General features: G+C 42.7%; 1 protein-coding gene across 2 annotated transcripts in view; it reads right to left on the bottom strand.

The window, feature by feature from the left end:
• SNX29 (sorting nexin 29) overlaps nt 1–15,144 on the bottom strand; it is a 573,196-nt gene that overhangs the window by 549,496 nt on the left and 8,556 nt on the right. The gene's annotated exons all lie outside the window — the stretch shown is intronic.

Here is a 15,144-nt window from a genome sequence, read left to right on the forward strand (position 1 = left end):
GAGGGCCGCTTTAGCCACAGGTGACATTTGAACTGAGCCCTCTATAAAGAAAAGGAGCTGCCCCGGAAAGATAAGGAAGGCCAGCATTCCACGCAGAGCAAACTGCAAGGGGAGAGGCTCAGCAGCAGGACAAGCTTGGCTTCTGGTCTTCCAGGACTAAAAGTGACTTGAGCAAAAAGCAAAAAACAGGAAGGAGAGAGCAGACAGGCAGGCAGGGACCAAGTCACATAGGGTGCTGTCCATTCACATAGGGTCCTGTGGACCATGATAAAGGGTTTAGATTCTGTTCTAATTTGATTATTAACTGGTAGAGCTGTGATCCTGACTCAAGATCGTGTGCCTTGAAAGCCCATATTGAGACCACCACACTAAGGCTCCAGCCTTATTCCAGGCCTGGCAATAAAACCAGTCAATAGATACTCTGAGACAAACAATAAAACAGCTGACTCCTCAAATATTACCACTACTATTTTTTCTGGGAGATGTTTCTTTTGTTGTCGTTGTTGTTTTCTTCTTGTAAGATGTTTGAATAAAGGATAGTCTACACACCATTCCCACCAGACATGAGGCCATCTGGAAGCATCATTCAGGATAGTGACAAATCCACCTGCCCAAGGCCGTCCAACACCTCTCTTGACACCTGTGTCTATCAATAAACCCCACTCTTTGTTTAGCAGAAGGTTTAGTTTCTGCTCTTCCCTCCATAACACCAGAATAGAGAAGTCAGGCTCTCTTCCTTCCTTTTTCCAAGTACTAAACCCAACTATTCTACTTGCCCTTGGACAATGCCAACTGGAACTTGACAGGGCCCCCACCACCACTGCCTTTGCTTTTTTTTCTGATCATAAAAGTAATTCATGTTAAAAAAAAAAAAAAATTATAACAAATCAGGAAAAAATGTACAAAGAAAATAAAATTCTCTATCATCTGACTACTAATAATTTTTTAATACAGTGCCTCTCAAACTTTAATGTGCACGCAGATCTCCTGGGGATCTTGTTAGAAGGCAGGTTCCAATTCAGAAGGTCAAGAGTAGGGGTCTGAGATTCTGTATTTCTCACAAGCTTCCAGGTGATGCTGACGCTGCTGGTTCCTGACCTACACTGAACTGCAAGGATTTAGCACCTACCTGTCCTGACATACACAATGATCCTGGATATTTTCTGTGGTAGTTTGTTGTACTGCTTGTTCTGGATATGATGTCAGCAGTTTCCTCTGCCTTACCTTGCAAAGCCTCTTTGCATGATGGGGAAAAAAGCTATGCTCTCTATAAAAACAACTGAGGTTGTACAGGTCTCAGCTCAGAGGCTCACCCTCCCTAGCTGCGATCTCTCTCTGCAGGTGAGACGCACACAAGACAATGTTGACCTCAGAAAGGGCTCCTGTGGCCATCTTAGCCCTGACCAGGGCCTAAGAAAAGAGGGTCTCATTGGGTACAGGGAGCACAGGTGGGTTCGGGAGGTGCCCAGAAAGACCCCTGGCTATGAGGAGTAGTGGAAGGAGCACTGAGCAGAAAGTCACAAGGCATGAGCTCTCATCCTGTCCATGAGAATTCATGCTTGTGACTTGCTGGCCATGTGACAAGGACAATCACTTCCCTTCTCTGGGCACTGGTTTCTGCATGAGATCATGCCCTCCTAGCTCTACAGTCTGCGAACATGGGGACTCCGCGGAGACAGGCAGGCAGAGCAATCAGTGTTCTCTCTTACCTTCTCCCAGTGACAAAGCAGAAAATACAGCACTCCCCCAGCCCCCCAGAAGCAGGGAGCCGATGCCCACCTACTGAGCCCCAAGTATGGACTAAGTCACTAAATGACTGATTATTCAATCGTTGACAAAGAAAGAAAAGTGACTTCAATCAATAGAGAGAACCGAGGCTCCCAGAGGAAATGAACTGTACCCAAGGCTAGACCCACAGGAAGTAGTCAAGGAGGGATTCAATTCTAAGTCCGCCAGCTCCTGGCTCTGTCATCTGCTGAGTCTTGCTCACCCTCGACCCCTATAACAAAACTGCAGCTACAGCCCACTGCAAGTTCAGAGTTTGGGAAGGACCAAATCCCAGTCTTCCTGCTTCCTCCCCTCTCCAGGGGCAGCTCCCACCCAACACTGTCAACCACGGAACCAGAAAAAGCTTCTTTTTCATTTCTTGTTAGATTACCGCCAGAATGAAAATAGAAAGTGGAAAAGAGCCCCGGAGAATACCTCCAGGAGTCCACAAACGTGTCTGAGTAAAGCAGAATCTTTAAATCAGAAATCACATGTGCTAGTAGAAGTCAATCACCTGGTTCAGGTGCATCCCCACTGTCTCTCTGTCTTGAATGTTTAGAGTCCTTCGGATCTAATGTTTAATTCAACATTTACAATCCTTAAGGTCCTACATTAGTTTTCTTTGTTGTTTTTTTTTTTTTTTAAAGATGACCGGTAAGGGGATCTTAACCCTTGTCTTGGTGTTGTCAGCACCATGCTCTTCAAGTGAGCGAACCGGCCATCCCTATATAGGGATCCAAACCCGTAGCCTTGGTGTTATCAGCACCACACTCTCCCAAGTGAGCCACGGGCCAGCCCCTATATTAGTTTTACCATAAACCTCTAGTCTTCTGCCTGGGGTCTCCACTCAAGCTACAGTTACTTCTTCAAAAGAGCAGAAGTTAAGGGCCGGCCCGTGGCTCACTCAGGAGAGTGTGGTGCTGATAAAGCCAAGGCCGCAGGTTCGGATCCCATATAGGGATGGCCGGTTAGCTCACTGGGTGAGTGTGGTGCTGACAACACCAAGTCCAGGGTTAAGATCCCCTTACCAGCCATGTTTAAAAAAAAAAAAAAAAAAGATCAGAAGTTAAGAACGGGAGAGCCAGGTTCAGATCATACTCCACCAACCATGTGATCGTGGGCAAGTTTCTCAACCTCATTGAGTGAATGTATATTGTACACCTAGCACAGTGCCCAGTATATACCAAATACTTTGTACATGTTAGCTATCATTATTGCTGTTGTCAGCAACCTACACCCCAGAGGCATCAAGATTTCTGGCTCCAAGAAGTCCTTTCAAGTAGTTACCTTCTTGGTGGAGGTCAAGATGGCGGAAGAGGAGAGCTGCCTGCCGCTTTTCTGCCATGAGTAGAAGCAGCCTGAGGCCCGCACCAGATGCAGCTGTAGCAGAATCGGCACAAAGGAACGGCTTCGAAAGGGTGTCTTTACCCTGCCGAGAACCGGGAATCTTCCCCAACCCACGCGCGCGACCCGCCGGTGTGCCATGGCCTGCGTCCCAGCCACAGCTGCAGACGTGGAAACATGGAGGCCTGAGCCGGCGTGTGTCACCCCAGGCTGCAATGGTGACCGCGGCTCTGACCCCCGGCCCCCACCCGCCATCCCTGGAGCTGGAAGCAAATCAACCGGCAGCCAAGACAGGGAGATATCCAGCGGGAGAGGCAGAAGCTCCGCAGAGACCACACGCCCTGTGGGCCGCCACTGCCTGATCCAACAGGTAGGCATCACTGCCGCCACCCGGCTTCATTCCCAGCCCAGCCCAGTGCACACAGAGCAGGGAGTCATCCGGCAGGGGAGGCGGGAACTCCACAGGGTCCACACTGCTGCCGTGCAATCCAGCAGCAGGTAGGCTTCACCGCTGCCACCCAGCTCCATCCCAAGCCCGGTCTAGTGCGCACAGAGCAGGGAGACATCCTGCAGGGGAAGGGGAAGCTCTGCAGAGACCACACGCTCTGTGGTGCCTTGGCGCATCCCAGCAGCCCGGGCCAGAGCGCAGGGAACAAGGAATCACTGAAGTAGCCATACCAAATTGGCAACCACAGCAACATCTTAGTCAGTCAATAGTGTCAAACCTGTGGACTGTGAAATCCCCTGCCACAATGAATAAACATCAAAGAAAAGATACCAGAAATACAAAAAATCAAGAAAGTACACCACCAAAAGATAATAAATCTCAAGCTCTAGATCCTATAGAACAAGAAGCCCTTGAAATGACTGACAAGGAATTTCGAGTGATAATTCTAAGGAAACTGAATGAGATACAAGAAAACTCAGCTAGACATTATGATGAAATGAGGAAAAGTATACAGAACCTGAAAGAGGAAATGTACGAGGAAATCAATGTCCTGAAAAAAAATGTAGCAGAACTTGCCGAACTGAAGAAGTTACTCAGTGAAATAAAAAACACAGTGGAGAGTTTAACCAACAGGCTTGTGGAAGTTGAAGAGAGAAACTCTGAACTTGAAGATGGGCTATTTGAAATAACACAAGCAGACAAAAAGACAGAAAAAAGAATCAAAGACATTGAAGAAAATCTGAGAGAGATATCAGACAACCTTAAGCACTCAAATATCCGAGTCATGGGTATTCCAGAAGGGGAGGAAAAAGGAGATTGCATTGAAAACATATTCAACAAAATAGTGGCAGAAAACTTCCCAGGTATAGGAAAAATCACAGATCTTCAGATCCAGGAAGCTCAATGATCTCCAAACGTATTCAACCCAAAAAGGTCTTCTCCAAGACATGTTATAGTCAAATTGACAAAACTCAAAGACAAAGAGAGACTCTTGAAAGCTGCAAGAGAGAAGCGTCAAATCACCTATAAGGGAGCCCCAATCAGGCTAACATCAGACTTTTCATCACAAACCCTAAAAGCCAGAAAGGAATGGGATGATATATTCAAAATACTAAAAGACAGACATTGTCAGCCAAGAATACTCTACCCTGCAAGGCTATCCTTCCAAAATGAAGGGCAAATAGTATATTTCTCAGAAAAACAAAAACTGCGGGAGTTCACCACCACGCGACCACCCTTACAAGAAATTCTAAAGGGAGGACTGGGTTTGGTTCCTGAAAAATAACTACCACTGACATAAAAACCCAAGAAAAATCAAAACCCACTAGTATAATAAAAATGGCATTCATGAAGAAAAAACAAACAAAAACGCTATCTACAACCTAAGGAACCAACAAACACAGAAACCAAACAGTAAATCAGAAAGCAAGGAACAAAAGACACCTAAGACAACCAAACAACAATCAAAAAATGCTAGGAATAAATCAACACCTTTCAATAACAACTCTTAATGTAAATGGCTTAAATTCCCCAATCAAAAGACACAGACTGGCTGACTGGATTAAAAAGGAGGACCCAACTATATGTTGCCTACAAGAGACCCACCTCACCCATAAAGACTCACATAGACTAAGAGTGAAAGGATGGAAAAAGATTTACCATGCAAACAGAAAAGAAAAACAAGCTGGAGTAGCTATTCTTATATCGGACAAAATAGACTTTAAACTAAAAACCATAAAAAGAAACAATGAGGGACACTACTTAATGATAAAAGGACTGATGCATCAAGAAGACATAACAATCATAAGCATGTATGCACCCAATGTTGGAGCAGCCAGATTTATAAAACAAACTCTATTAGACCTAAAGAAGGAAATAGACACTAATACCATAATAGCAGGGGACCTGAACACCCCACTGTCAATATTGGACAGATCATCTAGGCAAAGAATCAGCAGAGAAACACAAGATCTAAACAATACTCTAGACCAATTGGACTTGGCAGATATCTACAGAACATTCCATCCAACAACCTCAGAATATTCATTCTTCTCATCAGCACATGGATCATTCTCCAGGATAGATCACATATTAGGTCACAAATCAAGTCTCAATAAATTCAAAAAAATTGGAATTATCCCATGTATTTTCTCAGACCATAATGGATTAAAACTAGAAATCAATAACAAACAAAACTCTGGAAACTATACAAACACATGGAAATTAAACAGCATTCTACTTAATGACATATGGGTCCAAGAAGAAATCGAGCAGAAAATCAAAAAATTTATTGAAACTAATGAAAATAATGATACATTATACCAAAACCTGTGGGATATTGCAAAAGCAGTATTAAGGGGGAAATTTATTGGATTAAACGCTCACCTCAGAAGAATGGAAAGATGGCAAGTGAACAACCTAACACTTCACCTTAAAGAACCAGAAAAACAAGAACAATCCAAACCTAAAGTTAGCAGATGGAAAGAAATCATTAAGATCAGAGCAGAACTGAATGAAATTGAAACCCAAAAAACAATACAAAATATCAATGAATCAAAAAGTTGGTTTTTTGAAAAGATAAATAAAATTGAGAAACCATTAGCATGGCTAACAAAAAAAAGAAGAGAGAAGATTCAAATAACAAAAATTAGAAATGAAAAAGGTGATATTACAACTGATTCATCTGAAATACAAGGAATCATTCGAGACTACTATAAACAACGATACGCCAACAAATTTGAAAATCTGGAGGAAATGGATAAATTTCTGGACACACACAAGCTCCCAAAACTGAGCCATGAAGACGTAGAAAATCTGAACAGACCAATAACAATAAAGGAGATTGAAGCTGTTATCAGAAAGCTCCCAACAAAGAAAAGCCCAGGACCAGATGGATTCACAGCAGAATTTTACCAAACATTCAAAGAGGAATTGGCACCGATTCTTTACAAACTATTCCAAAAGATTGAAACAGACGCAAATCTCCCAAACTCATTCTATGAAGCAAACATCATCCTGATACCAAAACCAGGTAAAGATATAACCAAAAAAGAAAACTACAGGCCGATATCCTTGATGAATATAGATGCAAAAATCCTCACTAAAATACTAGCAGACAGAATTCAGCAACACATACGTAAAATTATTCATCACGATCAAGTGGGATTCATCCCAAGGATGCAAGGTTGGTTCAACATATGCACATCAATAAATGTGATACACCATATTAATAAACTCAAACACAAGGACCATATGATCATCTCTATAGATGCTGAAAAAGCATTTGATAAAATCCAGCACTCATTCATGACAAAGACCCTCTATAAGTTAGGTATAGAGGGAAAGTATCTCAACATAATTAAAGCCATATATGCCAAACCCACTGCCAATATCATCCTGAATGGGGAAAAGCTGAAAGCTTTTCCTTTAAGAACAGGAACTAGACAAGGATGCCCACTCTCACCACTCCTATTCAACATAGTGTTGGAAGTACTAGCCAGAGCAATCAGAGAAGGGAAGGAAATAAAGGGCATCCAGATTGGAAAAGATGAAGTCAAACTGTCCCTGTTTGAAGATGACATGATCCTATATATCGAACAGCCTAAAGCCTCTACAAAAAAACTCTTGGAGGTGATAAATGATTTCAGCACAGTAGCAGGATACAAAATCAACACACAAAAATCAGTAGCCATTCTATTCTCCAATCGTGAACATGCAGAAAGAGAAATCAAGAAAGCCTGCCCATTTACAATAGCCACCAAAAAAATAAAATACTTAGGAATTGAGTTAACCAAGGATGTGAAAAATCTCTATAATGAAAACTACAAACCACTGCTGAGAGAAATCAGAGAGGATACAAGAAGATGGAAAGATATCCCATGCTCTTGGATTGGAAGAATCAACATAGTGAAAATGTCCATACTACCCAAAGTGATATACAAATTCAATGCAATCTTCATCAAAATTCCAATGTCATTTTTCTCAGAAATGGAAAGAACTATCCAGACATTTATATGGAATAACATAAGACCACGCATAGCCAAAGCAATGCTGAGCAAAAAAATAAAGCTGGAGGCATAAAACTACCTGACTTTAAATTATACTACAAAGCTATAATAACCAAAACAGTATGGTACTGGCATAAAAACAGACACACTGACCAATGGAATAGAATAGAGAACCCAGAAATCAACCCACACACCTACAGCCATCTGATCTTTGACAAAGGCACCAAGCCTATATACTGGATAAGAGACTGCCTCTTTAGCAAATGGTGCTGGGAGAACTGGATATCAATATGCAGGAGAATGAAACTAGACCCACACCTTTCACCATACACTAAAGTCAACTCAAAATGGATTAAAGAATTAAATATACACCCTAAAACAATAAAACTTCTTAAAGAAAACATAGGAGAAACACTTCAGGAAATAGGACTGGACACAGATTTCATGAATACGACCCCCAAAGCACAGGCAACCAAAGGAAAAATAAACAAATGGGATTATATCAAACTAAAGAGCTTCTGCACAGCAAAAGAAACAATTAACAGAGTTAAAAGACAACCAACAGAGTGGGAGAAAATATTTGCAAAATATACATCTGACAAAGGATTAATATCCAGAATATATAAGGAACTTAAACAACTTTACAAGAAAAAAACAAGCAATCCAAATAAAAAATGGGCAAAAGAGCTAAGTAGGCATTTCTCTAAGGAAGATATCCAAATGGCCAACAGACATATGAAAAAATGCTCAACATCACTCAGCATCCGGGAAATGCAAATCAAAACCACACTGAGATACCATCTAACCCCAGTTAGGATGGCTAAAATCCAAAAGACTCTGAACGATAAATGCTGGCGAGGCTGCGGAGAAAAAGGAACTCTCATACATTGTTGGTGGGACTGCAAAATGGTGCAGCCTCTATGGAAAATGGTATGGAGGTTCCTCAAACAATTGCAGATAGATCTACCATATGACCCAGCTATCCCACTGTTGGGAATATACCCAGAGGAATGGAAATCATCAAGTCGAAGGTATACCTGTTCCCCAATGTTCATTGCAGCACTCTTTACAATAGCTAAGAGTTGGAACCAGCCCAAATGTCCATCATCGGACGAGTGGATACGGAAAATGTGGTATATCTACACAATGGAATACTACTCAGCTATAAAAACGAATGAAATACTGCCATTTGCAACAACATGGATGGACCTTGAGAGAATTATATTAAGTGAAACAAGTCAGGCACAGAAAGAGAAATACCACATGTTCTCACTTATTGGTGGGAGCTAAAAATAAATAAATAAATTCACACACACACACACACACACACACACACACAAACCCGGGGGTGGGGGAAGAAGACATAACAACTACAATTCCTTGAAGTTGATACAACAAGCAAACAGAAAGGACATTGTCGGGAGGGAGGGGGGAGAGGGAGGAGGGATGTATCGGTAATGGGTCACAATAATCAACCACATTGTATATCGATAAAATAGAAAAATAAAAAATAAATAAAAATTAAAAAAAAAAAAATTAGTTCCCTTCTCTCCAGAGTGTGGGCAAAGCAATCCTATCCAGTCCTCTGTGTTCACCAGAGGTAAAAAGGTTAAAGAGGGTCCCGGGCATGTGGGGGGAGAAAAATGAGCAAGATGCAACCAGGCACTCTACATACATTCCTTCTTTAATCTTTGCAACAACCCTGGAGGTCCAGGTAAACGTGGTCCCCATTCCACAGAGGAAGTTAGGTCCCTTGATCAAGGCCACATGCATATTTAAATAGTGGTATTTCCCTGCTTCTTGATGCACCGGCAGAGGCAAAGTCATGCCAGACATTTCTCTGGTCTAAGGCTAATTGTGACATCCTTGCAATGTACCAAGCATGAGGGAGAAAAGATAAAAGCAGCAACGTTTTTTGGGTGCCCACTGTGTGCCAGGAATTCTGCCCATGGTCACACAGCAAAGTAAGTGTGCATTAGAGGCTGAGGCCCTGGTCTCTCTCTCAGGCAAGTGTCCTTCCACCAGACCACACTGTCATCCTTTTGGGGGACCAGAGTAGGTTGACTGAAAAAGCAGGAACCTGGGCTGTGTTTTCAAAAATAGGAAGGGCCAGGTAAATCCATAGAGACAGATGCAGACAGGTGAGTGCCAGGGCTTAGGGGTTGGGGGTGGAATGGGGAGCAACTGCTAATGGATATGGGTTTCCTTAGTGTGATGAAAATGTTTTGCAACTAGGCAGAGGTTGAGTTGCACAACATTACGAATGTACTAAACGCCACTGAATCGCTCACTTTAAAACAATGGTTAATTCTAAGTTATGTGAATTTCACCTCGACAAAAAAATATCCTTATGAGACAGACTGCAACAGGTAGGTCCTGGCCAAGAGAACATTCCAACACAAGGGAACAACTACAGTAGGATTCGCCCAAGGGGGGGACAAGACAACTCCAGAGAGCAGCCAGTCCCCACATTGAATCACACAGTAGAAAGGCTTCTCCCCACTCACTTCTCCTTCATATTTCTGATGATACTAAGGGGAGTGTCTGATGCTAGAAGGTCCCTAACATCTGGATCAGTCACGGTCCTACAGGTTACAACAGACACACTCACATAATAGGAGTTCAAGGAGGTTTGCTTTTAAGAGACTCTACCTAGGAGTGTGTGGAGATAAGCGATTCTCAACCAGGGTGATCTCACCCCACAGGGACACTCAACAATGTCTGGAGACATTTTTGGTTATCACAACTGGGACTGTGCTACTGGCATCTAGTGGGCAGAGGCCAGAGATGCTAGTAAACATCCTGCAGTGCACAGGACACTCCCCCCACTGCCACCACAACCAAGAATTATCTAGCCCAAAATGTCAATAATGCTACAGTTGAGTAACTCGGCCCAAAGGTAAGTTTGACCCCATTTCACAGATGATGACGCTGAGGCTCTTAGAGGCTAAACGACTTAAACCTCCACTTGTACCCTGAATCTCATCTCCTCTCACCTGCTCAAGAACATGCTATAGCATTGTCCCTCTTTTCCACACATCATCAATTTTTCCTTCTCACCTACACAATTCCAACAGTATATGAGGATGTCATAATATCTCCCCCAGATTTAACAAAAACCATGCCTTGCTCCCACATGCTCCTCTAGCTGTGACCCCATTTCTCTGCTGCACTGTCCAACAAGGTTCTTCCTTCACAAGAACTGCCAGGCCCTCTATGATAGCCACCTGTGCCCCCAGTGCTCCTCCCAGCTCCAACCCTTTTGTTCTGATCGCCTTCACCCTGCATCAAACTATCTACCCAGTGACCAGAACATCTGGAAGAACATACGAATACACAATAAATGAGTTACTGATATTACAGGATACACACAATGATACAAAGTGATTCATTCATTGTGCCCTGCAAAACTGCAGTTAACACAAAGCATTTCTGGTACAGAGATCCAAACTCTTGACCTTGGTGTTATCAGCACCACGTTCTAACCAACTGAGCTAACCAGCCAACCCTAACATAGCATTTCTATCCAGCCCTGTATCTGCATTTGTGGTAGGTTGTCTCAGATGATTTATGTTTCTGATTTTCACTGAATAAACCTGCATCTTTAGCATACCCTAGAATGAGGGTCAGCAAACTCTTTTGTAAAGAGCCAAGTCACTATTTTAGGCTTTGTGGGCCATAAGGTCACTGTCACAAACCCTGCCACTGTGGTGTGAAAGCAGCCACAGACAACATGTTAAAAAACAGGCCTAGGGCTGGATCTAATGGCCTAGCAGAAGTAATGGGGGAGGGGGAGTGTTAAAAATTAAAACAATAGTGTTTGTATTTCCAGACTTTACAGCCATCCTGCAGTCAAACGGGTGCAAGTTAGAGTTCCCCAGCAGTCTGCAGACCAGGCTTACATCATAATCATGTTGCCATCTTCCCTCAGCCTCTAACCAAGACCCCACACACAGAGCCTTGCAGGGAACAGGTACATCATCAATCTGTTGTCACTGGCAGAATTCATACTTAGTTACATTTGCAGGCATCTGGGATGCTTGGCGCTATTGGCCCAATGATGAGTTAGTGGTGGTGTTGCTGCTATTGTTTAATTCCCACCCCACCCCCAAAATCCACTACGATTCCAAATAAAGAAATGGAAAGGAAGAAGAAGTGAAGGAGGAGGGGGGCAGAAAAGACTGCTCAGTATATGCTAGGGGTGTTATAAGATCCTGGTTGATCGGACCCCTTTGATGCCTGAAGGGTCAGGAGGAGAAGTGAATGAGCGAGGTGGGAAGCAGAAAGCAGACAAGGTAGAAGCTGCAGAGCTGGGCAGGTGCCCCTCAGGAGACGGCAGCTGCTACTCAGCTCCAGCTGATAGTACCTCACGGCAATACCAGCAATTCCCCGTCTCCTGGTTTTTCAAGAGAGACTGGAAATCCAAATTTTCATTTCAATTAGTTGGCATTTAATTGTATTCTGTTTAGAACAGTGTTCCAGCCTACTCTGCATAAACCAAACACAACACACTTAGGGGCCAGACCTGCCATGAATTTGCCATTGTGAAATACACATTCAGCCTTCACATCTGCCTATACAGGGGTGCTGGCAGACCCACGGTAACAAATGAAGGGACTGAGGCTTGGAGACGTTGATCAGTTGCCCAAAGAATAGCTCAGAGGTGGTGGACCCAACATACCACCCCAAAGCTCATGCTTTCCAACCTGCACAAGACCAAGCTGACCCTGTGGATTGCTCAACTTCAGCACAGAAAAAGGGCTCCCTCTGCAAAGTTCCACCAAGGAAAACTAACCTCTGGCTGGCTCAAATATCTCTGAGAACACTTCTGTGAGAAGACTTCTGAGAATCCTCCATGAGCACAATAAACTGCTCTCTACACTGTGCTCCTGTGGCCCTCCAGCCACACCATGCCTGGAATAATCCCATCATGGAAAGATTATAGGGAATCATAAACCAGCTCCTGTCCTCCCTTGGATTGTGAGCCCTCTCAGGGATGGCAAGGAGCCTTATGGAGCCGGTGTTCACAGAAGGAACTCAACAAGTGTTGAGTCATTGGCTGGCCGGATAGCTCAGTCAGTTAGAGCACAGCCTTATAAACACCAAGGTTACAGGTTCAGACACCCATACCAGCCAACCACCAAAAAAAAAAAAACCGACAAAACTTGAATTGAGACTCTAGTGGGGTTCACTTCTATGGTTCCCCAAGTGGTTGCTTTAAAAGGAAAGGATCAGAATGCGCCAGGACACAGCAGCTGCCTCGAGTGTGTAATGCGCAGAGCAAGGCACTGGCTGTCTGCTCAAACATGAGCACATGCCCAGATAGAATGAACAATCATTCTTCCCCAAAGTCAGGGCAGTGGCTCCCAGTATTGTGGAGTAAAGTGGCACAGCTGGGCCAGGACAAAAGGACAGACTGTCCACCACCACACAATGAAAACAGGCAGGATCTGCTTCGAAACAGATGGGCTCAGCCATCCACGTGGGCTTCTGATATATAAGATCAAAGACCCAGTCAACAGAAGATTCACAAATGAGCAACGAATGGGGACCATCAATTTACTCTGGAGCAAAACAGTAAATATTTTAGGCTTTGCAGACCATATGTAAGATCTCTGTTACAGAGAGATCTGCCATTATAACTTGAAAACAGCCATAGACAATAGTAAATGAATGGTGTGGCAGTGTTCCAATAAAACTTTATTTACAAAACAGGTGGCTCATTTTACCAAACCCTGATGTAGAAAATACACTAAAACAGCAGTGTGTAAATGCTTTAAAGAGAAAATGTGTCTTCCTTCATTGTTAGAGAAATGCAAATGATACACTTACTAATGAACACCACATGGCACCATTATATAACTACTAAATTAGCCAAGCAACATTTAAAATTAAATTCCCCAACGCTGGTAAACCAATGGTAAATCAGGTACATATCACTGGTAACTATATATTTGTCCAGTAAATTCTGAAAAGCAATGTGGCAGCGCATACCAAAGCTACAAAAATATCAATATACCTTTTCGACACCTTGGAAATTAAGCTAAGAAAGAATGGGAAAAATCAGAAAAGGAACAAATAACCCCAAGTCTCTCTATCTTCCAGGTACTGAGTAAGGCACTATACACTCAACACTTGTTTTAATTCCCATTTTCTTTTTTTTTTTTTTTTTTTTTTATTGTTGGGTTTTGCTTTTTTTTTTTTTTTTAAATTTTATTTTGTCGATATACATTGTAGCTGATTATTGCTCCTCATCACCAAGACCTCCCTCCCTTCTCCCTCCCCCTCTCCCCCCCAACAATGTCCTTTCTGTTTGCTTGTCGTATCAACTTCAAATAATTGTGGTTGTTATATCTTCTCCCCCCCCCCGGTTTTTTTTGTGTGTGTCTGTGTGTCTGTGTGTGTGTGAATTTATATATTAATTTTTAGCTCCCACCAATAAGTGAGAACATGTGGTATTTCTCTTTCTGTGCCTGACTTGTTTCACTTAATATAATTCTCTCAAGGTCCATCCATGTTGTTGCAAATGGTAGTATTTCATTCGTTTTTATAGCTGAGTAGTATTCCATTGTGTAGATGTACCACATTTTCCGTATCCACTCATCTGATGATGGGCATTTGGGCTGGTTCCAACTCTTGGCTATTGTAAAGAGTGCTGCGATAAACATTGGGGAACAGGTATACCTTCGACTTGATGATTTCCATTCCTCTGGGTATATTCCCAACAGTGGGATAGCTGGGTCGTATGGTAGATCTATCTGCAATTGTTTGAGGAACCTCCATACCATTTTCCATAGAGGCTGCACCATTTTGCAGTCCCACCAACAATGTATGAGAGTTCCTTTTTCTCCGCAGCCTCGCCAGCATTTATCGTTCAGAGTCTTTTGGATTTTAGCCATCCTAACTGGGGTTAGATGGTATCTCAGTGTGGTTTTGATTTGCATTTCCCGGATGCTGAGTGATGTTGAGCATTTTTTCATATGTCTGTTGGCCATTTGGATATCTTCCTTAGAGAAATGCCTACTTAGCTCTTTTGCCCATTTTTTAATTGGGTTGCTTGTTTTCTTCTTGTAAAGTTGTTTGAGTTCCTTATATATTCTGGATATTAATCCTTTGTCAGATGTATATTTTGCAAATATTTTCTCCCACTCTGTTGGTTGTCTTTTAACTCTGTTAATTGTTTCTTTTGCTGTGCAGAAGCTCTTTAGTTTGATATAATCCCATTTGTTTATTTTTCCTTTGGTTGCCCGTGCTTTTGGGGTCGTATTCATGAAGTCTGTGCCCAGTCCTATTTCCTGAAGTGTTTCTCCTATGTTTTCTTTAAGAAGTTTTATTGTTTCAGGGTGTATATTTAAATCCTTAATCCATTTTGAGTTGATTTTAGTATACGGTGAGAGGTATGGATCTAGTTTCATTCTCCTGCATATGGATATCCAGTTATCCCAGCACCATTTACTGAAGAGGCAGTCCCTTCCCCAGTGAATAGGCTTGGTGCCTTTGTCAAAGATCAGATGGCAGTAAGTGTGTGGGTTGATTTCTGGATTCTCTATTCTATTCCATTGGTCAGTGTGTCTGTTT

Source organism: Cynocephalus volans, chromosome 6 (assembly GCF_027409185.1).
Source record: "Cynocephalus volans isolate mCynVol1 chromosome 6, mCynVol1.pri, whole genome shotgun sequence".
Lineage (NCBI taxonomy): Eukaryota > Metazoa > Chordata > Mammalia > Dermoptera > Cynocephalidae > Cynocephalus > Cynocephalus volans.